The sequence below is a fragment of the Primulina tabacum genome, chromosome 10 (assembly GCF_025594145.1).
Source record: "Primulina tabacum isolate GXHZ01 chromosome 10, ASM2559414v2, whole genome shotgun sequence".
Taxonomy (NCBI): domain Eukaryota; kingdom Viridiplantae; phylum Streptophyta; class Magnoliopsida; order Lamiales; family Gesneriaceae; genus Primulina; species Primulina tabacum.
This window is the reverse complement of record NC_134559.1, coordinates 16,135,076-16,156,578: the sequence shown is the minus strand read 5'-3', so window position 1 is coordinate 16,156,578 and position 21,503 is coordinate 16,135,076. Positions and strand designations below refer to the sequence as shown.

The 21,503-nt window shown below is 43.6% G+C and overlaps 20 non-coding genes and 5 pseudogenes across 20 annotated transcripts; all 25 read left to right on the top strand.

Annotated features, from left to right (window-relative positions):
- Positions 1–993: 993 nt before the first annotated feature.
- Positions 994–1,112, top strand: LOC142515103 (5S ribosomal RNA). Its single transcript, XR_012810964.1, has one exon. It is a non-coding gene; the product is annotated as a 5S ribosomal RNA (ribosomal RNA).
- Positions 1,113–1,794: 682 nt separating this feature from the next.
- On the top strand, positions 1,795–1,913 carry LOC142506950 (5S ribosomal RNA). The gene has a single exon (XR_012805220.1). It is a non-coding gene; the product is annotated as a 5S ribosomal RNA (ribosomal RNA).
- A 682-nt stretch (positions 1,914–2,595) lies between these two features.
- On the top strand, positions 2,596–2,722 carry LOC142517595 (5S ribosomal RNA; annotated as a pseudogene).
- A 1,070-nt stretch (positions 2,723–3,792) lies between these two features.
- Positions 3,793–3,911, top strand: LOC142508591 (5S ribosomal RNA). Its single transcript, XR_012806798.1, has one exon. It is a non-coding gene; the product is annotated as a 5S ribosomal RNA (ribosomal RNA).
- A 684-nt stretch (positions 3,912–4,595) lies between these two features.
- LOC142508839 (5S ribosomal RNA) lies at positions 4,596–4,718 on the top strand. The gene has a single exon (XR_012807041.1). It is a non-coding gene; the product is annotated as a 5S ribosomal RNA (ribosomal RNA).
- A 680-nt stretch (positions 4,719–5,398) lies between these two features.
- Positions 5,399–5,517, top strand: LOC142513659 (5S ribosomal RNA). The gene has a single exon (XR_012809594.1). It is a non-coding gene; the product is annotated as a 5S ribosomal RNA (ribosomal RNA).
- A 684-nt stretch (positions 5,518–6,201) lies between these two features.
- Positions 6,202–6,320, top strand: LOC142515499 (5S ribosomal RNA). The gene has a single exon (XR_012811342.1). It is a non-coding gene; the product is annotated as a 5S ribosomal RNA (ribosomal RNA).
- A 683-nt stretch (positions 6,321–7,003) lies between these two features.
- LOC142510008 (5S ribosomal RNA) lies at positions 7,004–7,130 on the top strand (annotated as a pseudogene).
- Positions 7,131–8,199: 1,069 nt separating this feature from the next.
- On the top strand, positions 8,200–8,318 carry LOC142514300 (5S ribosomal RNA). The gene has a single exon (XR_012810200.1). It is a non-coding gene; the product is annotated as a 5S ribosomal RNA (ribosomal RNA).
- An 828-nt stretch (positions 8,319–9,146) lies between these two features.
- Positions 9,147–9,265, top strand: LOC142509962 (5S ribosomal RNA). The gene has a single exon (XR_012808106.1). It is a non-coding gene; the product is annotated as a 5S ribosomal RNA (ribosomal RNA).
- Positions 9,266–10,330: 1,065 nt separating this feature from the next.
- LOC142510487 (5S ribosomal RNA) lies at positions 10,331–10,449 on the top strand. The gene has a single exon (XR_012808596.1). It is a non-coding gene; the product is annotated as a 5S ribosomal RNA (ribosomal RNA).
- Positions 10,450–11,133: 684 nt separating this feature from the next.
- LOC142515818 (5S ribosomal RNA) lies at positions 11,134–11,251 on the top strand. The gene has a single exon (XR_012811642.1). It is a non-coding gene; the product is annotated as a 5S ribosomal RNA (ribosomal RNA).
- Positions 11,252–11,929: 678 nt separating this feature from the next.
- Positions 11,930–12,048, top strand: LOC142507655 (5S ribosomal RNA). The gene has a single exon (XR_012805906.1). It is a non-coding gene; the product is annotated as a 5S ribosomal RNA (ribosomal RNA).
- Positions 12,049–12,731: 683 nt separating this feature from the next.
- LOC142514651 (5S ribosomal RNA) lies at positions 12,732–12,850 on the top strand. The gene has a single exon (XR_012810536.1). It is a non-coding gene; the product is annotated as a 5S ribosomal RNA (ribosomal RNA).
- Positions 12,851–13,534: 684 nt separating this feature from the next.
- LOC142516403 (5S ribosomal RNA) lies at positions 13,535–13,653 on the top strand. Its single transcript, XR_012812199.1, has one exon. It is a non-coding gene; the product is annotated as a 5S ribosomal RNA (ribosomal RNA).
- A 685-nt stretch (positions 13,654–14,338) lies between these two features.
- LOC142512677 (5S ribosomal RNA) lies at positions 14,339–14,458 on the top strand (annotated as a pseudogene).
- A 213-nt stretch (positions 14,459–14,671) lies between these two features.
- LOC142517337 (5S ribosomal RNA) lies at positions 14,672–14,790 on the top strand. Its single transcript, XR_012813088.1, has one exon. It is a non-coding gene; the product is annotated as a 5S ribosomal RNA (ribosomal RNA).
- A 683-nt stretch (positions 14,791–15,473) lies between these two features.
- Positions 15,474–15,592, top strand: LOC142514628 (5S ribosomal RNA). The gene has a single exon (XR_012810515.1). It is a non-coding gene; the product is annotated as a 5S ribosomal RNA (ribosomal RNA).
- Positions 15,593–16,277: 685 nt separating this feature from the next.
- On the top strand, positions 16,278–16,396 carry LOC142514627 (5S ribosomal RNA). The gene has a single exon (XR_012810514.1). It is a non-coding gene; the product is annotated as a 5S ribosomal RNA (ribosomal RNA).
- A 686-nt stretch (positions 16,397–17,082) lies between these two features.
- On the top strand, positions 17,083–17,202 carry LOC142512404 (5S ribosomal RNA; annotated as a pseudogene).
- Positions 17,203–17,886: 684 nt separating this feature from the next.
- Positions 17,887–18,005, top strand: LOC142507065 (5S ribosomal RNA). The gene has a single exon (XR_012805331.1). It is a non-coding gene; the product is annotated as a 5S ribosomal RNA (ribosomal RNA).
- Positions 18,006–18,691: 686 nt separating this feature from the next.
- Positions 18,692–18,809, top strand: LOC142509974 (5S ribosomal RNA). The gene has a single exon (XR_012808117.1). It is a non-coding gene; the product is annotated as a 5S ribosomal RNA (ribosomal RNA).
- An 847-nt stretch (positions 18,810–19,656) lies between these two features.
- Positions 19,657–19,775, top strand: LOC142515423 (5S ribosomal RNA). Its single transcript, XR_012811269.1, has one exon. It is a non-coding gene; the product is annotated as a 5S ribosomal RNA (ribosomal RNA).
- A 681-nt stretch (positions 19,776–20,456) lies between these two features.
- LOC142511034 (5S ribosomal RNA) lies at positions 20,457–20,577 on the top strand (annotated as a pseudogene).
- Positions 20,578–21,226: 649 nt separating this feature from the next.
- Positions 21,227–21,345, top strand: LOC142509941 (5S ribosomal RNA). The gene has a single exon (XR_012808086.1). It is a non-coding gene; the product is annotated as a 5S ribosomal RNA (ribosomal RNA).
- The last annotated feature ends 158 nt before the right edge of the window (positions 21,346–21,503 follow it).

The window sequence follows — 21,503 nt, the reverse complement described above, 5'->3', positions numbered from 1 at the left end:
TGACGCAGATTACTCCGGAGACGATTAACTCATTAAAAACAATTATTTCGACTGTTTTATCCATAATTTACGTAAACGATCGCGACACGAGGTCTTCACAGGGAGGTCACCCATCCTAGCTCTGCCATCGCGCCAGAACGCTTAACTTAATGGTTATGATTGGGCGAGAGCAGTGCCGCATGTTGTCCATCGCCGCTTACTCCTCACGTACTCGAGGGATATAAAAATAAACATCCCACTCAATGTTGGGTGCGATCATACTGGCGAGAGTAGGACTAGGATGGGTGACCCCCTGGGAAGTCCTCTTGTTGCACCCTTTTTCGTGTTTTTCTATTTTTGATTACTTGTTGACAGACGATTTTCGGCTCAAATCATCTGAATCTCGATCGGGACCAGATAAGACATGTGAAATCAACGTAGCTCGGGCACTGCCAGATTTGGACAAAATTTAAGACTAATTTGATTGTAAACGGGCAAACGGACGAGACTCATTACTACGCAATGAGCTGACGAGATTTTAGCCGAATTCCATCTCTAAGGCCCTCTAATTTGCGATTTACCGCTTCTATTAATTTTCGTTTCCTCGAGAAATCTGCTTAGGAAGTTCGAAATTCGATTCCGGTTCCATTTTATCGTATTCCAGGCATAATAATAGCTTTATATTCGTTATTTCCTTCTTCTTATTTGTTTTCTATTTTCTGGGAACATTTAACGATTTTTGTTGTCGTGAGCCGGTTCTGTGCGGAAGGATATGACGCAGATTACTCCGGAGACGGTTAACTCATTAGAAACAATTATTTCAACTGTTTTATCCATAATTTACGTAAACAGTCGCGACACGAAATCTTTCCTGGGAGTTCGCCCATCCTAGCTCTGCCATCGCGCCAGAACGCTTAACTTCATGGTTATGATTGGGAGAGAGCAGTGCCGCGTGTTGTCCATCGCCGCCCGCTCCACACGTACTCGAGGGATATAAGAATAAACATATATGTTGGGTGCGATCATACCACAACTAATGCACCGGATCCCATTAGAACTCCGAAGTTAAACGTGCTTGGGCGAGAGAAGTACTAGGATGGGTGACCCCCTGGGAAGTCCTCGTGTTGCACCCTTTTTAGAGTTTTTCTATTTTTTATTACTTGTTGACAGACGATTTTCGGCTCAAATCATCTGAATCTCGATCGGGACCAGATAAGACATGTGAAATGAAACTAGCTCGGGCACTGCCGGATTTGGACAAAATTGTAGGCTAATTTGATTGTAAACGGGCGAACGGACGAGACTCAATACTACGCAATGAGCTGACGAGATTTTAGCCGAATTCCTTCTCTAAAACCCTCTAATTTGCGATTTAACGCTTCTGTTAAGCTTTCGTTTCCTCGAGAAATCCACTTATGAAGTTCGAAATTCGATTCTGGTTCCATTTTATCGTATTCAAGACATAATATAAGCTTTACATTCATTATTTCCTTCTTCTTATTTTTTTTCTTTTTTCTGGGAACATTTATCGATTTTTGTTGTCGTGAGCCGGTTCTGTGCGGAAAGGTATGACGCAGATTACTCCGGAGACGGTTAACTCATTAAAAACAATTATTTCGACTGTTTTATCCATAATTACGTAAACGGTCGCGACACGAGGACTTCCCAAGGAGGTCACCCATCCTCGCTCTGCCATCGCGCCAGAACGCTTAACTTCATAGTTATGATTGGGCGAGAGCAGTGCCGCGTGTTGTCCATCGCCGCCCGCTCCACACGTACTCGAGAGATATAAAACTAAACATCCTACTCAATGTCGGGTGCGATCATACCAGCACTAATGCACCGGATCCCATCAGAACTCCGAAGTTAAGCGTGCTTGGGCGAGAGCAGTACTAGGATGGGTGACCCCTTGGGAAGTCCTCGTGTTGCACCCCTTTTCGTGTTTTTCTATTTTTGATTACTTGTTGACAGACGATTTTCGGCTCAAATCATCTGAATCTCGATCGGGAACAGATAAGACATGTGAAATGAACCTAGCTCGGGCACAGCCGGATTTGGACAAAATTGTAGGCTAATTTGATTGTAAACGGGCAAACGGATGAGACTCATTCCTAGGCAATAAGCTGACGAGATTTTAGCCGAATTCCTTTTCTAAAACCCTCTAATTTGCGATTTAACGCTTCTGTTAAGCTTTCGTTTCCTCGAGAAATCCACTTAGGAAGTTCGAAATTCGATTCTGGTTCCATTTTATCGTATTCCAGACATAATATAAGCTTTACATTCGTTATTTCCTTCTTCTTATTTTTTTTCTTTTTTCTGGGAACATTTATCGATTTTTGTTGTCGTGAGCCGGTTCTGTGCGGAAGGGTATGACGCAGATTACTTTGGAGACGGTTAACTCATTAAAAACAATTATTTCGACTGTTTTATCCATAATTTACGTAAACGGTCGCGATACGAGGTCTTCCCAGGGTGGTCACCCATCCTAGCTCTGCCATCGCGCAAGAACGCTTAACTTCATGGTTATGATTGGGCGAGAGCAGTGCCGCGTGTTGTCCATCGGCGCTTGCTCCACACGTACTCGAGGATATAAGAATAAACATCCCACTCAATTTCGGGTGCGATCATACCAGCACTAATGCACCGGATCCCATCAGAACTCCAAAACTCCGAAGTTAAGCGTGCTTGGGCGAGAGCAGTACTAGGATGGGTGACCCCCTTGGAAGTCCTCGTGTTGCACCCCTTTTCGTGTTTTTCTATTTTTGATTACTTGTTGACAGACAATTTTCGGCTCAAATCATCTGAATCTCGATCGGGACCAGATAAGACATGTGAAATGAAAGTAGCTCGGGCACTGCCGGATTTGAAAAAAATTGTAGGCTAATTTGATTGTAAACGGGCAAACGGACGAGACTCATTACTACGCAATGAGCTGACGAGATTTTATCCGAATTCCTTCTCTAAGACCCTCTAATTTTTGATTTACCGCTTCTGTTAAACTTTCGTTTCCTCGAGAAATCCGCTTGGGAAGTTCGAAATTCGATTCCGGTTCCATTTTATCGTATCCCAGGCATAATAATAGCTTTACATTCGTTATTTACCCCCTGGGATGTCCTCGTGTTTCACCCCTTTTCGTGTTTTTCTATTTTTGATTACTTGTTGACAGACGATTTTCGGCTCAAATCATCTGAATCTCGATTGGGACCAGATAAGACATGTGAAATGAAACTAGCTCGGGCACTGCCGGATTTGTACAAAATTGTAGGCTAATTTGATTGTAAACGGGCAAACGGACGAGACTCATTACTACGCAATGAGCTGACGAGATTTTAGCCGAATTCCTTCTCTAAGACTCTCTAATTTGCGATTTACACCTTCTGTTAAGCTTTCGTTTCCTCGAGAAATCCGCTTAAGAAGTTCGAAATTCGATTCCGGTTCCATTTTATCGTATCCCAGGCATAATAATAGCTTTACATTTGTTATTTCCTTCTTCTTATTTTTTTTCTATTTTCTTGGAACATTTATCGATTTTTGTTGTCGTGAGCCGGTTCTGTGCGGAAGGGTATGACGCAGAATACTCCGGAGACGGTTAACTCATTAAAAACAATTATTTCAACTGTTTTATCCATTATTTACGTAAACAGTCGCGACGCGAAGGTCTTTCCAGGGAGGTCGCCCATACTAGCTCTACCATCGCGCCAGAACGCTTAACTTCATGGTTATGATTGGGCGAGAGCAGTGCTGCGTGTTGTCCATTGCCGCCCGCTCCACATGTACTCGAGAGATATAAGAATAAACATCCCACTCAATGTCAGGTGCGATCATACCAGCACTAATGCACCCGATCCCATCAGAACTCCGAAGTTAAGCGTGCTTCGGCAAGAGCAGTACTAGGATGGGTGATCCCCTGGGAAGTTCTCGTGTTGCATCCCTTTTCGTGTTTTTCTATTTTTGATTACTTTTTGACAGACGATTTTCAGCTCAAATCATCTGAATCTCGATCGGGACCAGATAAGACATGTGAAATAAAAGTAGCACGGGCACTGCCGGATTTGGACCAAATTGAAGACTAATTTGATTGTATACGGGCAAACGGACGAGACTCATTGCTACGCAAAGAGCTGAAGAGATTTTAGCCGAATTCCTTCTCTAAGACCCTCTAATTTGCGATTTACCGCTTCTGTTAAGCTTTCGTTTCCTCAAGATATCCGCTTAGGAAGTTCGAAATTCGATTGCGGTTCCATTTTATCGTATCCCAGGCATAATAATAGCTTTACATTCGTTATTTCCTTCTTGTTATTTTTTTTTCTATTTTTTGGGAACATTTATCGATTTTTGTTGTCGTGAGCCGGTTCTGTGAGGAAGGGTATGACGCAGATTACTCTGGAGACGGTTAACTCATTAAAAACAATTATTTCGACTGTTTTATTCATAATTTACGTAAACGGTCGCGACACGAGTTCTTCCCAGGGAGGTCACCCGTCCTAGCTCTGCCATCGCGCCAGAACGCTTAACTTCATGGTTAAGATTGGGCGAGAGCAGTGCCGCGTGTTGTTCATCGCCGCCCGCTCCACACGTAGTCGAGAGATATAAGAATAAACATCTCACTCAATGTCGGGTGCGATCATACCAGCACTAATGCACCAGATCCCATCAGAACTCCGAAGTTAAGCGTGCTTGGGCGAGAGCAGTACTAGGATGGGTGACCCGGTCCCTTGGAAGTCTTTGTGTTGCACCCCTTTTCGTGTTTTTCTATTTTTGATTACTTGTTGACAGACGATTTTCGGCTCAAATCATCTGAATCTCGAACGGGACCAGATAAGACATGTGAAATGAAAGTAGCTCGGGCACTGTCGGATTTGGACAAAATTGTAGGCTAATTTGATTGTAAACGGGCAAACGGACGAGACTCATTGCTACGCAATGAGTTGACGAGATTTTAGCCGAATTCCTTCTCTAAGACCCATTAATTTGCGATTTACCGCTTTTGTTAAGCTTTCGTTTCCTCGGGATATCTGCTTAGAAAGTTCGAAATTCGATTCCGGTTCCATTTTATCGTATCCCAGGCATAATAATAGCTTTACATTCGTTATTTTCTTCTTCTTATTTTTTTTTCTATTTCCTGGGAACATTTATCGATTTTTGTTGTTGTGAGCCGGTTCTGTGCGGAAGGGTATGACGCAGATTACTCCGGAGACGGTTAACTCATTAAAAACAATTATTTCGACTGTTTTATCCATAATTTACGTAAACGGTCGCGACACGAGGTCTTCCCAGGGAGGTCACCCGTCCTGGCTCTGCCATCGCGCCAGAACGCTTAACTTCATGGTTATGATTGGGTGAGAGCAGTGTCGCGTGTTGTCCATCGCCGCCCGCTCCACACGTACTCGAGGGATATAAGAATAAACATCCCACTCAATGGTGCGATCATACCAGCACTAATGCACCGGATCCCATCAAAACTCCGAAGTTAAGCGTGCTTGGGCGAGAGCAGTACTATGATGGGTGACCCCCTGGGAAGTCCTCGTGTTGCACCCCTTTTCGTGTTTTTCTATTTTTGATTACTTGTTGATAGACGATTTTCGGCTCAAATCATCTGAATCTAAATCGGGACAAGATAAGACATGTGAAATGAAAGTAGCTCGGGCACTGCCGGATTTGGACAAACTTGTAGGCTAATTTGATTGTAAACGCGCAAACGGACGAGACTCATTACTACGCAATGAGCTGACGAGATTTTAGCCGAATTCCTTCTCTAAGACCCTCTAATTTGCGATTTAACGTTTCTATTAAGCTTTCGTTTCCTCCAGAAATCCAATTAGGCAGTTCAAAATTCGACTCCGGTTCCATTTTATCGTATCCCAGGCATAATATAAGCTTTACATTCGTTATTTCCTTCTTCTTATTTTTTTTTCTTGTTTCTGGGAACATTTATCGATTTTTGTTGTCGTGAGCCAGTTCTGTGCGGAAGGGTATCAGGCAGATTACTCCGGAGACGGTTAACTCATTAAAAACAATTATTTCGACTGTTTTATCCATAATTTACGTAAACGGTCGCGATACGAGGTCTTCCCAGGGTGGTCACCCATCCTAGCTCTGCCATCCCGCCAGAACGCTTAACTTCATGGTTATGATTGGGCGAGAGCAGTGCCGCGTGTTGTCCATCGCCGCCCGCTCCACACGTACTCAAAGGATATAAGAACAAACATCCCACTCAATGTCAGGTGCGATCATACTAGCACTAATGCACTAGATCCCATCAGAACTCCGAAGTTAAGCGTGCTTGGGCGAGAGCAGTACTAGGATGGGTGACCCCCTAGGAAGTCCTCGTGTTGCACCCCTTTTCGTGTTTTTCTATTTTTGATTACTTGTTGACAGACGATTTTCGGCTCACATCATCTGAATCTCGATCGGGGCCAGATTAGACGTGTGAAATGAAAGTAGCTCGGGCACTGCCGGAATTGGACAAAATTGTAGGCTAATTTGATTGTAAACGGGCAAACGGACGAGACTCATTACTACGTAATGAGGTGACGAGATTTTAGCCGAATTCCTTCTCTAAGACCCTCTAATTTGCGATTTACCGCTTCTGTTAAGCTTTTGTTTCCTCTAGATATCCGCTTAGGAAGTTCGAAATTCGATTCCGGTTCCATTTTATCGTATCCCAGACATAATATAAGCTTTACATTCGTTATTTCCTTCTTCTTATTTTTTTTTCTTTTTTCTGGGAACATTTATCGATTTTTGTTGTCGTGAGCCGGTTCTGTGCGGAAAGGTATGATGCAGATTACTCTGGAGACGGTTAACTCATTAAAAACAATTATTTTGACTGTTTTATCCATAATTTATGTAAACGGTCGCGATACGAGGTCTTCCCAGGGTGGTCACCCATCCTAGCTCTGCCATCGCGCCAGAACGCTTAACTTCATGGTTATGATTGGGCGAGAGCAGTGCCGCGTGTTGTCCATCGGCGCCCGCTCCACACGTACTCGAGGATATAAGAATAAACATCCCACTCAATTTCGGGTGCGATCATACCAGCACTAATGCACCGGATCCTATCAGAACTCCGAAACTCCGAAGTTACGCGTGCTTGGGCGAGAGCAGTACTAGGATGGGTGACCCCCTTGGAAGTCCTCGTGTTGCACCCTTTTTCGTGTTTTTCTATTTTTGATTGCTTGTTGACAGAAAATTTTCGGCTCAAATCATCTGAATCTCGATCGGGACCAGATAAGACATGTGAAATGAAAGTAGCTCGGGCACTGCCGGATTTGGAAAAAATTGTAGGCTAATTTGTTTGTAAACGGGCAAATGGACGAGACTCATTACTACGCAATGAGCAGACGAGATTTTATCCGAATTCCTTCTCTAAGACCCTCTAATTTTCGATTTACCGCTTTTGTTAAGCTTTCGTTTCCTCAAGAAATCCGCTTGGGAAGTTCGAAATTCGATTCCGGTTCCATTTTATCGTATCCCAGGCATAATAATAGCTTTACATTCGTTATTTACCCCCTGGGATGTCCTCGTGTTTCACCCCTTTTCGTGTTTTTCTATTTTTGATTACTTGTTGACAGACGATTTTCGGCTCAAATCATCTGAATCTCGATCGGGACCAGATAAGACATGTGAAATGAAACTAGCTCGGGCACTGCCGGATTTGGACAAAATTGTAGGCTAATTTGATTGTAAACGGGCGAACGGACGAGACTCAATACTACGCAATGAGCTGACGAGATTTTAGCCGAATTCCTTCTCTAAGACCCTCTAATTTGCGATTTACACCTTCTGTTAAGCTTTCGTTTCCTCGAGAAATCCGCTTAGGAAGTTCGAAATTCGATTCCGGTTCCATTTTATCGTATCCCAGGCATAATAATAGATTTACATTTGTTATTTCCTTCTTCTTATTTTTTTTCTATTTTCGGGGAACATTTATCGATTTTTGTTGTCGTGAGCCGGTTCTGTGCGGAAGGGTATCACGCAGATTACTCCGGAGAAGGTTAACTCTTTAAAAACAATTATTTCGACTGTTTTATCCATAATTTACGTCAACGGTCGCGATACGAGGTCTTCCCAGGGTGGTCACCCATCCTAGCTCTGCCATCCCGCCAGAACGCTTAACTTCATGGTTATGATTGGGCGAGAGCAGTGCCGCGTGTTGTCCATCGCCGCCTGCTCCACACGTACTCGAGGGATATAAGAATAAACATCCCACTCAATGTCGGGTGCGATCATACCAGCACTAATGCACCGGATCCCATCAAAACTCCGAAGTTAAGCGTGCTTGGGCGAGAGCAGTACTAGGATGGGTGACCCCCTATGAAGTCCTCGTGTTGCACCCTTTTTCGTGTTTTTCTATTTTTGATTACTTGTTGATAGACGATTTTCGGCTCAAATCATCTGAATCTCGATCGGGACAAGATAAGACATGTGAAATGAAAATAGCTCGGGCACTGCCGGATTTGGACAAAATTGTAGGCTAATTTGATTGTAAACGGGCGAACGGACGAGACTCAATACTACGCAATGAGCTGACGAGATTTTAGCCGAATTCCTTCTCTAAGACCCTCTAACTTACGATTTAACGTTTCTGTTAAGCTTTCGTTTCCTCCAGAAATCCGCTTAGGCAGTTCGAAATTCGATTCCGGTTCCATTTTATCGTATCCCAGGCATAATAATAGATTTACATTTGTTATTTCCTTCTTCTTATTTTTTTTCTATTTTCGGGGAACATTTATCGATTTTTGTTGTCGTGAGCCGGTTCTGTGCGGAAGGGTATCACGCAGATTACTCCGGAGAAGGTTAACTCTTTAAAAACAATTATTTCGACTGTTTTATCCATAATTTACGTCAACGGTCGCGATACGAGGTCTTCCCAGGGTGGTCACCCATCCTAGCTCTGCCATCCCGCCAGAACGCTTAACTTCATGGTTATGATTGGGCGAGAGCAGTGCCGCGTGTTGTCCATCGGCGCCCGCTTCACACGTACTCGAATGATATAAGAATAAACATCCCACTCAATGTCGGGTGCGATCATACTAGCACTAATGCACGGGATCCCATCAGAACTCCGTGGTTATGATTGGGCGAGAGCAGTGCCGCGTGTTGTCCATCGGCGCCCGCTCCACACGTACTCGAAGGATATAAGAATAAACATCCCACTCAATGTCAGGTGCGATCATACCAGCACTAATGCACGGTATCCCATCAAAACTCCGAAGTTAAGCGTGTTTTGGCGAGAGCAGTACTAGGATGGGTGACCTCCTAGGAAGTCCTCGTGTTGCACCTCCTTTCGTGTTTTTCTATTTTTGATTACTTGTTGACAGACGATTTTCAGCTCAAATCATCTGAATCTCGATCAGGACCAGATAAGACATTTGAAATGAAAGTAGCTCGGGCACTGCCGGATTTGGACAAAATTGTAGGCTAATTAGATTGTTAACGGGCAAACGGACGAGACTCATTACTACGCAATGAGCTGACGAGATTTTAGCCGAATTCCTTCTCTAAGACCCTCTAATTTTCGATTTACCGCTTCTGTTAAGCTATCGTTTCCTCGAGAAATCCGCTTAGGGAGTTCGTAATTCGATTCCGGTTCCATTTTATCGTATCCCAAGCATAATAATAGCTTTACATTCGTTATTTACCACTGGAATGTCCTCGTGTTTCACCCTTTTCGTGTTTTTCTATTTTTGATTACTTGTTGACAGATGATTTTCGGCTCAAATCATCTGAATCTCGATCGAGACCAGATAAGACATGTGAAATGAAAGTAGCTCGGGCACTGCCGGATTTGGACAAAATTGTAGGCTAATTTGATTGTAAACGGGCAAACGGACGAGACTCATTACTACGCAATGAGCTGACGAGATTTTAGCCGAGTTCCTTCTCTAAGACCCTCTAATTTGCGATTTACCGCTTCTGTTAAGCTTTCGTTTCCTCGAGAAATCCGCTTAGGAAGTTCGAAATTCGATTGCGGTTCCATTTTTTCGTATCCCAGGCATAATAATAGCTTTACATTCGTTATTTCCTTCTTCTTATTTTTTTTTATTTTCTGGGAACATTTATCGATTTTTGTTGTCGTGAGCCAGTTCTGTGCGGAAGGGTATGACGCAGATTACTCCGGAGACGGTTAACTCATTTAAAACAATTATTTCGACTCTTTTATCCATAATTTACGTAAACGGTCGCGACACGAGGTCTTCCAGGGAGGTCACCCATCCTACCTCTGCCATCGCGCGAGAACGCTTAACTTCATGGTTTTGATTGGGCTAGAGCAATGCCGCCTGTTGTCCATCGCCGCCCGCTCAACATGTATTCGAGAGATATAAGAATAAACATCCCACTCAATGTCGGGTGCGATCATACAAGCACTAATGCACCGGATCCCATCAGAACTCTGAAGTTAAGCGTGCTTGGGCTAGAGCAGTATTAGGATGGGTGACACCCTGGGAAGTATTCGTGTTGCACCCCTTTTCGTTTTTTTCTATTTTTGATCACTTGTTGACAGACGATTTTCGGCTCAAATCATCTGAATCTCGATCGGGACCTGATAAGACATGTGAAATGAAAGTAGATCGGGCTATGCCGGATTTTGACAAAATTGTAGACTAATCTGATTGTAAACGGGCAAACGGACGAGGCTCATTGCTACGCAATGAGTTGACGAGATTTTAGCCGAATTCCTTCTCTAAGACCCTCTAATTTGCGATTTACCGCTTCTGTTAAGCTTTCGTTTCCTCGAGAAATCCACCTAGGAAGTTCGAAATTCGATTGCGATTCCATTTTATCGTATCCCAGGCATAATAATAGCTTTACATTCGTTATTTCCTTCTTCTTATTTTTTTTTCTATTTTCTGGGAACATTTATCGATTTTTGTTGTCGTGAGCCGGTTCTGTGCCGAAAGGTATGACGCAGATTACTCCGGAGACGGTTAACTCATTAAAAACAATTATTTCGACTGTTTTATCCATAATTTACGTAAACGGTCGCGACACGAGGTCTTCCCAGGGAGGTCACCCATCCTACCTCTGCCATCGCGCCAGAACGCTTAATTTCATGGTTATGATTGGGCGAGAGCAGTGCCGCCTGTTGTCCATCGCCGCCCGCTCCACACGTACTCGAGAGATATAAGAATAAACATCCCACTCAATGTCGGGTGCGATCATACCAGCACTAATGCACCGGATCCCAACAGAACTCTGAAGTTAAGCGTGCTTGGGCGAGAGCAGTACTGGGATGGTGACCCCCTGGGAAGTCCTCGTGTTGCACCCCTTTCCGTGTTTTTCTATTTTTGATTACTTGTTGACAGACGATTTTCGGCTCAAATCATCTGAATCTCGATCGGGACCAGATAAGACATGTGAAATGAAAGTAGCTCAGGCACTGCCGGATTTGGACAAAATTGTAGGCTAATTTGATTGTAAATGGGCAAACGGACGAGACCCATTACTACGCAATAACCTGACGAGATATTAGCCGAATTTCTTCTCTAAGACCCTTTAATTTGCGATTTACCGCTTCTATTAAACTTTCGTTTCCTCGAGAAATCCGCTTAGGAAGTTCTAAATTCGATTCCGGTTCGATTTTATCGTAAGCATAATAATAGATTTACATTCATTATTTCCTTCTTCTTATTTTTTTTCTATTTTCTGTGAACATTTATCGATTTTTGTTGTCGTGAGCCGGTTCTGTGCGGAAGGGTATAACGCAGATTACTCCGGAGACGGTTAACTCAATAAAAACAATTATTTCGACTGTTTTATCCATAATTTACGTAAACGGTCGCGACACGAGGTATTTCCAGGGAGGTCACCCATCCTACCTCTGCCATCGCGCCAGAACGCTTAACTTCATGGTTATGATTGGGCGAGAGCAGTGCCGCGTGTTGTCCATCACCGCCTGCTCCACACGTACTCGAGGGATATAAGAATAAACATCCCACTCAATGTCGGGTGCGATCATACTAGCACTAATGCACCGGATCCCATCAAAACTCCGAAGTTAAGCTTGCTTGGGCGAAAGCAGTACTAGGATGGGTGACCCCTTGGGAAGTCCTCGTGTTGCACTTTTTTCGTGTTTTTCTATTTTTGATTACTTGTTGACAGACGATTTTCGGCTCAAATCATCTGAATCTCGATCGTGACCAGATAAGACATGTGAAATGAAAGTAGCTCGGGCACTGCCGGATTTGGACAAAATTGTAGGCTAATTTGATTGTAAACGGGCAAACGGACGAGACTCATTACTACGCAATGAGCTGACGAGATTTTAGCCGAATTCCTTCTCTAAGACCCTCTAATTTGTGATTTAAAGCTTCTGTTAAGCTTTCGTTTCCTCGAGAAATCCGCTTAGGAAGTTCGAAATTCGATTCCGGTTCCATTTTATCGTATCCCAGGAATAATAATAGCTTTACATTCGTTATTTCCTTCTTCTTATTTTTTTTTCTAATTTCTGGGAACATTTATAGATTTTTGTTGCCGTGAGCCGGTTCTGTGCGGAAGGGTATGACGCAGATTACTCCGAAGACGGTTAACTCAATAAAAACAATTATTTCGACTGTTTTATCCATAACTTACGTAAACGGTCGCGACACGAGGTCTTCCCAGGGAGGTCACCCATCCTAGCTCTGCCATCGCGTCAGAACGCTTAACTTCATGGTTATGATTGGGCGAGAGCAGTGCCGCGTGTTGTCCATCGCCGCCCGCTCCACGCGTAGTCGAGGGATATAAGAATAAACATCTCACTCAATGTCAGGTGCGATCATACCAGCACTATTGCACCGGATCCCATCAGAACTCCGAAGTTAAGCGTTCTTGGGCGAGAACAGTACTAGGATGGGTGACCCCCTGGGAAGTCCTCGTGTTGCACCCATTTTCGTGTTTTTCTATTTTTGATTACTTGTTGATAGACGATTTTCGGCTCAAATCATCTGAATCTCGATCGGGACCAGATAAGACATGTGAAATGAAAGTAGCTCGGGCTCTGCAGGATTTGGATAAAATTGTAGGCTAATTTGATTGTAAACAGGCAAACGGACGAGACTCATTGCTACGCAATGAGCTGACTAGATTTTAGCCGAATTCCTTCTCTAAGACCCTCTAATTTCCGATTTACCGCTTATGTTAAGCTTTCGTTTCCACGAGAAATCCGCTTAAGAAGTTCGAAATTCGATTCCGGTTCCATTTTATCGTATCCCGGGCATAATAATAGCTTTACATTTGTTATTTCCTTCTTTTGATATTTTTTTCTATTTTCTGGGAACATTTATCGATTTTTGTTGTCGTGAGTAGGTTCTGTGCGGAAGGGTATGACGCAGATTACTCCGGAGACGGTTAACTCATTTAAAACAATTATTTCGACTTTTTTATCCATAATTTACGTAAACGGTCGCGACACGAGGTCTTCCCAGGGTGGTCACCCATCCTAGCTCTGCCATCGCGCGAGAACGCTTAACTTCATGGTTATGATTAGGCGAGAGCAGTGCCGCGTGTTGTCCATCGCCGCCCGCTCCACACGTACTCGAGGGATATAAGAATAAACATCCCACTCAATGTCGGGTGCGATCATACCAGCACTAATGCACCGGATCCCATCAGAACTCCGATGTTAAACGTGCTTGGGCGAGAGCAGTACTAGGATAGATGATCCCCTGGGAAGTCCTCGTGTTGCACCCCTTTTCGTGTTTTTCTATTTTTGATTACTTGTTGACAGACGATTTTCGGCTCAAATCATCTGAATCTCGATCGGGACAAGATAAGACATGTGAAATGAAAGTAGATCGGGCACTGCCGGATTTGGACAAAATTGTAGGCTAATTTGATTGTAAACGCGCAAACATACGAGACTCATTCCTACGCAATGAGCTGACGAGATTTTAGCCGAATTCCTTCTCTAAGACCCTCTAATTTGCGATTTACCGGTTTTGTTAAGCTTTCGTTTGCTCGAGAAATCCGCTTAGGAAGTTCGAAATTCGATTCCGGTTCCATTTTATCGTATCCCAGGCATAATAATAGCTTTACATTCGTTATTTCCTTCTTCTTATTTTTTTTTTCTATTTTCAGGGAACATTTATCGATTTTTGTTGTCGTGAGCCGGTTCTGTGCGGAAGGGTATGACGCAGATTACTCCGGAGACGGTTAACTCATTAATAACAATTATTTCGACTCTTTTAACCATAATTTACGTAAACGGTCGCGACACGAGGTCTTCCCAGGGAGGTCACCCATCCTACCTCTGCCATTGCGCCAGAACGCTTAACTTCATGGTTATGTTTGGGCGAGAGCAGTGCCGCGTGTTGTCTATCGCCGCCCACTCCACACGTACTCGAGGGATATAAGAATAAACATCCCACTCAATGTCGGGTGCGATCATAACAGTACTAATGCACCGGAATATCATCAGAACTAAGAAGTTAAGCGTGTTTGGGCGAGAGCAGTACTAGGATGGGTGACCCCCTGGGAAGTCTTCGTGTTGAACCCCTTTTCGTGTTTTTCTATTTTTAATTACTTGTTGACAGACGATTTTCGGCTCAAATCATCTGAATCTCGATCGGGACCAGATAAGACATGTGAAATGAAAGTAGCTCGGGCACTGCCGGATTTGGACAAAATTGTAGGCTAATTTGATTGTAAACGGGCAAACGGACGAGACTCATACTCAAAGGATATAAGAATAAACATCCCACTCAATGTCGGGTGAGATCATACCAGAACTAATGCACCGGATCCCATCAGAACTCCGAAGTTAAGCGTGCTTAGGCGAGAGCAGTACTAGGATGGGTGACTCCCTGGGAAGTCCTCGTGTTGCACCCCTTTTCGTGTTTTTCTTCTTTTGATTACTTTGTTGATAGAAGATTTTCGGCTCAAATCATATGAATCTCGATCGGAACCAGATAAGACATATGAAATGAAAGTAGCTCGGGCACTGCCGGATTTGGACAAAATCGTAGTCTAATTTGATTGTAAACGGGCAAACGGAGGAGACTCATTACAACGCAATGAGCTGACGAGATTTTAGCCGAATTCCTTCTCTAAGACCCTCTAATTTGTGATTTACCGCTTCTGTTAAGCTTTCGTTTCCTCGAGAAATCCGCTCAGGAATTCCGAAATTCGATTCCCGTTCCATTTTATCGTATCTCAGGCATAATAATAGCTTTACATTCGCTATTTCCTTCTTCTTATTTTTTTTCTTTTTTCTTGGAACATTTATCGATTTTTGTTGTCGTGAGCCGGTTCTGTGCGGAAGGGTATGACGCAGATTACTCCGGAGACGGTTAACTCATTAAAAACAATTATTTCGACTGTTTTATCCATAATTTACGTAAACGGTCGCGATACGAGGTCTTCTCAGGGTGGTCACCCATCCTAGCTCTGCCATCGCGCCAGAATGCTTAACTTCATGGTTATGATTGGGCGAGAGCAGTGTCGCGTGTTGTCCATCGGCGCCCGCTCCACACGTACCCGAGGGATATAAGAATAAACATCCTACTCAATGTCGGGGCGATCATACCAGCACTAATGCACCGGATCCCATCAGAACTCCGAAGTTAAGCGTGCTTGGGCGAGAGCAGTACCAGATTGGGTGACCCCCTGGGAAGTCCTCGTGTTGCACCTCTTTTTCGTGTTTTTCTATTTTTGATTACTTGTTGACAGACGATTTTCGGCTCAAATCATCTGAATCTCGATCGGGACCAGATAAGACATGTGAAATGAAAGTAGATCGGGGACTGCCGGATTTGGACAAAATTGTAGGCTAATTTGATTGTAAACGGGCAAACGGACGAGACTCATTACTACGCAATGAGCTGACGAGATTTTAGCCTAATTCCTTCTCTAAGACCCTCTAATTTGCGATTTACCGCTTCTGTTAAGCTTTCGTTTCCTCGAGAAATCCGCTTAGGAAGTTCGAAATTCGACTGCGGTTCCATTTTATCGTATCTCAGGCATAATAATAGCTTTACATTCGTTATTTCCTTCTTCGGATTTTTTTTTTCGATTTTCTGGGAACATTTATCGATTTTTGTTGTCGTGAGCTGGTTCTGTGCGGAAGGGTATGACGCAGATTACTCCGGAGACGGTTAACTCATTAAAAACTATTATTTCGACTCTTTTACCCATAATTTACGTAAACGGTCGCGACACGAGGTCTTCCCAGGGAGGTCACCCATCCTAGCTCTGCCATCGCGCGAGAACGTTTAACTTCATGGTTATGATTGGGCGAGAGCAGTGCCGCGTGTTTTCCATCGCCGCCCGCTCCACACGTACTCGAGGGATATAGGAATAAACATCCCACTCAATGTCGGGGCGATCATACCAGCACTAATGCACCGGATCCCATCAGAACTCCGAAGTTAAGCGTGCTTGGGCGAGAGCAGTACCAGATTGGGTGACCCCCTGGGAAGTCCTCGTGTTGCACCTCTTTTTCGTGTTTTTCTATTTTTGATTACTTGTTGACAGACGATTTTCGGCTCAAATCATCTGAATCTCGATCGGGACCAGATAAGACATGTGAAATGAAAGTAGATCGGGGACTGCCGGATTTGGACAAAATTGTAGGCTAATTTGATTGTAAACGGGCAAACGGACGAGACTCATTACTACGCAATGAGCTGACGAGATTTTAGCCTAATTCCTTCTCTAAAACCCTCTAATTTGCGATTTACCGCTTCTGTTAAGCTTTCGTTTCCTCGAGAAATCCGCTTAGGAAGTTCGAAATTCGACTCCGGTTCCATTTTATCGTATCTCAGGCATAATAATAGCTTTACATTCGTTATTTCCTTCTTCGGATTTTTTTTTTCGATTTTCTGGGAACATTTATCGATTTTTGTTGTCGTGAGCTGGTTCTGTGCGGAAGGGTATGACGCAGATTACTCCGGAGACGGTTAACTCATTAAAAACTATTATTTCGACTCTTTTACCCATAATTTACGTAAACGGTCGCGACACGAGGTCTTCCCAGGGAGGTCACCCATCCTAGCTCTGCCATCGCGCGAGAACGTTTAACTTCATGGTTATGATTGGGCGAGAGCAGTGCCGCGTGTTTTCCATCGCCGCCCGCTCCACACGTACTCGAGGGATATAGGAATAAACATCCCACTCATTGTCGGGTGCGATCATAACAGCACTAATGCACCGGAATATCATCAGAACTAAGAAGTTAAGCGTGTTTGGGCAAGAGCAGTACTAGGATGGGTGACTCCCTGGGAAGTCCTCGTGTTGCACCCCTTTTCGTGTTTTTCTATTTTTGATTACTTGTTGACAGAAGATTTTCGGCTCAAATCATATGAATCTCGATCGGAACCAGATAAGACATGTGAAATGAAAGTAGCTCGGGCACTGCCGGATTTGGACAAAATTGTAGTCTAATTTGATTGTAAACGGGCAAACGGAGGAGACTCATTACTACGCAATGAGCTGACGAGATTTTAGCCGAATTCCTTCTCTAAGACCCTCTAATTTGCGATTTAACGCTTCTGTTAAGCTTTCGTTTCCTCGAGAAATCCGGTTAGGAAGTTTGAAATTCGATTCCGGTTCCATTTTATCGTATCTTAGGCATAATAATAGCTTTACATTCGTTATTTCCTTCTACTTATTTTTTTTTCTTTTTTCTGGGAACATTTATCGATTTTTGTTGTCGTAAGCCGGTTCTGTGCGGAAGGGTATGACGCAGATTACTCCGGAGACGGTTAACTCATTAAAAACAATTATTTCGACTGTTTTATGCATAATTTACGTAAACGGTCGCGATACGAGGTCTTCTCAGGGTGGTCACCCATCCTAGCTCTGCCATCGCGCCAGAATGCTTAACTTCATGGTTATGATTGGGCGAGAGCAGTGCCGCGTGTTGTCCATCGGCGCCCGCTCCACACGTACTCGAGGAATATAAGAATAAACATCCCACTCAATGTCGGGTGCGATCATACCAGCACTAATGCACCGGATCCCATCAGAACTCCGAAGTTAAGCGTGCTTGGGCGAGAGCAGTACTAGGATGGGTGACCCCATGGGAAGCCCTCGTGTTGCACCCCTTTTTCGTGTTTTTCTATTTTTGATTACTTGTTGACAGACGATTTTCAGCTCAAATCATCTGAATCTCGATCGGGACCAGATAAGACATGTGAAATGAAAGTAGATCGGGGACTGCCGGATTTGGACAAAATTGTAGGCTAATTTGATTGTAAACGGGCAAACGGACGAGACTCATTACTACGCAATGAGCTGACGAGATTTTAGCCGAATTCCTATTCTAAGACCCTCTAATTTGCGATTTACCGCTTCTGTTAAGCTTTCGTTTCCTCGAGAAATCCGCTTAGGAAGTTCGAAATTCGATTCCGGTTCCATTTTATCGTATCCCAGGCATAATAATAGCTTTACATTCGTTATTTCCTTCTTCGGATTTTTTTTTTCGATTTTCTGGTATAATTTATCGATTTTTGTTTTCGTGAGCTGGTTCTGTGCGGAAGGGTATGACGCAGATTACTCCGTAGACGGTTAACTCATTAAAAACTATTATTTCGACTTTTTTATACATAATTTACGTAAACGGTCGCGACACGAGGTCTTCCTAGGGTGGTCACCTATCCTAGCTCTGCCATCGCGCGAGAACGCTTAACTTCATGGTTATGATTGGGCGAGAGCAGTGCCGCGTGTTTTCCATCGCCGCCCGCTCCACACGTACTCGAGGGATATAAGAATAAACATCCCACTCAATGTTGGGTGCGATCATACCAGCACTAATGCACGGATCCCATCAAAACTCAGAAGTTAAACGTGCTTGGGCGAGAGCAGTACTAGGATAGATGACCCCCTGGGAAGTCCTCGTGTTGCACCCCTTTTCGTGTTTTTCTATTTTTGACTACTTGTTGACAGACGATTTTCGGCTCAAATAATCTGAATCTCGTTCGGGACCAGATAAGAAATTTGAAATGAAAGTAGCTCGGGCAAACGTACGAGACTTATTACTACGCAATGAGCTGACGAGATTTTAGCCGAATTCCTTCTCTAAGACCCACTAATTTGCGATTTACCGCTTCTGTTAAGCTTTCGTTTCCTCTAGAAATCCGCTCAGTAAGTCCGAAATTCGATTCCCGTTCCATTTTATCGTATCTCAGGCATAATAATAGCTTTACATTCGCTATTTCCTTCTTCTTATTTTTTTTCTAATTTCTGGGTACATTTAATGATCTAGTGAGATTTTAGCCGAATTCCTTATCTAAGACCCTCTAATTTGCGATTTTTCGCTTCTGTTAAGCTTCCGTTTCCTCGAGAAAAAATGTTTAGGAAGTTCGAAATTCGATTCCAATTCCATTTTATCGTATCCCAGGCATAATAATAGCTTTACATTCGCTATTTTCTTCTTCTTATTTTTTTTCTATTTTCTGGGAACATTTATCGATTTTTGTTGTCGTGAGCCGGTTCTGTGCGGAAGGGTATGACGCAGATTACTCCCAAGACGGATAACTAATTAAAAACAATTATTTCGACAGTTTTAGCCATAATTTACGTAAACGATCGCGACACGAGGTCTTCTCAGGAAGGTCACCCATCCTAGCTCTGCCATCGCGCCAGAACGCTTAACTTCATGGTTCTGAATGGGCGAGAGCAGTGCCGCGTGTTGTCCATCGCCGCCCGCTCCACACGTACTCGAGGGATATAAGAATAAACATTCCACTTAATGTCGGGTGCGATCATACCAGCACTAATGCACCGGATCCCATCAGAACTCCGAAGTTAAGCATGCTTGGGAGAGAGCAGTACTAGGATGGGTGACCCCCTAGGAAGTTCTCGTGTTGCACCCATTTTCGTGTTTTTCTATTTTTGATTACTTGTTGACAGACGATTTTCGGCTCAAATCATCTGAATCTGGATCGTGACTAGATAAGACATGAGAAATCAACGTAGCTCGGGCACTGCCGGATTTGGACAAAATTGTAGGCTAATTTGATTGTAAACGGGCAAACGACCGAGACTCTTTATACGCAATGAGCTGACAAGATTTTAGCCAAATTCCTTCTCTAAGACGCTCTAATTTGCGATTTACCGCTTCTGTTAAGCTTATGTTTCCTCGAGAAATCCGCTTAGGAAGTTCTAAATTCGATTCCTGTTCCATTTTATCGTATCCCAGGCATAATAATATCTTTACATTCGCTATTTCTTCTTCTTATTTTTTTTCTATTTTCTGGGAACATTTATCGATTTTTGTTGTCGTGAGCCGGTTTTGTGCGGAAGGGTATGACTCAGATTACTCCGGAGACGGTTAACTCATTAAAAACAATTATTTCGACTGTTTTAACCATAATTTACGTAAACGGTCGCGACACGAGGTCTTCCCAGGGAGCTCACCCATCCTAGCTCTGCCATCGCGCCAGAACGCTTAACTTCATGGTTATGATTGGGCGAGAGCAGTGCCGCGTGTTGTCCATCGCCGCCCGCTCCACACGTACTCAAAGGATATAAGAATAAACATCCCACTCAATGTCTCGTGCGATCATACGAGCACAAATGCACCGGATCCCATCAGAACTCCGAAGTTAAGCGTGCTTGGGCGAGAGCAGTTTTAGGATGGGTGACCCCCTCTGGGAAGTCCTCGTGTTGCACCTTTTTTCGTGTTTTTCTATTTTTGATTACTTGTTGACAGAAGATTTTCCGCTCAAATCATATGAATCTCGATCAGAACCAGATAAGACATGTGAAATGAAAGTAGCTCGGGCACTGCCGGATTTGGACAAAATTGTAGTCTTATTTGATTGTAAACGGGCAAACGGAGGAGAATCATTACTACGCAATGAGCTGACGAGATTTTAGCCGAATTCCTTCTTTAAGACCCTCTAATTTGCGATTTAACGCTTCTGTTAAGCTTTCGTTTCCTCGAGAAATCCGCTTAGCAAGTTCAAATTCGATTCCGATTCCATTTTATCGTATCTCAGGCATAATAATAGCTTTACATTCGCTATTTTCTTCTTCTTATTTTTTTTTTCTGGGAACATTTAGCGATTTTTGTTGTCGTGAGCCGGTTCTGTGCGGAAGGGTATAACGCAGATTACTCCGGAGACGGTTAAACTCATTAAAAACAATTATTTCGACTGTTTTTGCATAATTTACGCAAATAGTCGCTACACAGGATTTCCCAGGGGAGGTCACCCATCCTTGCTCTGCCATCGCGCCAGAACGCTTAACGTCATGGTTATGATTGGGCGAGAGCAGTGCCGCGTGTTGTCTATCGCCGCCCGCTCCACACGTACTCAATGTTGGGTGCGATCATACTAGCACTAATGCATCGGATCCCATCAAAACTTCGAAGTTAAGCGTGCTTGGGCGAGAACAGTACTAGGATGGGTGACACCCTGGGAAGTCTTCGTGTTGCACCCTTTTCATGTTTTTCTATTTTGTATACTTGTGACAGACGATTTTGGCTCAAATCATCTGAATCTCTATCGGGACCAGATAAACATGTGAAATGAAAGTAGCTCGAGCACTGCCGGATTTGGACAAAATTGTAGGCTAATTTGATTGTAAACGGGCAAACG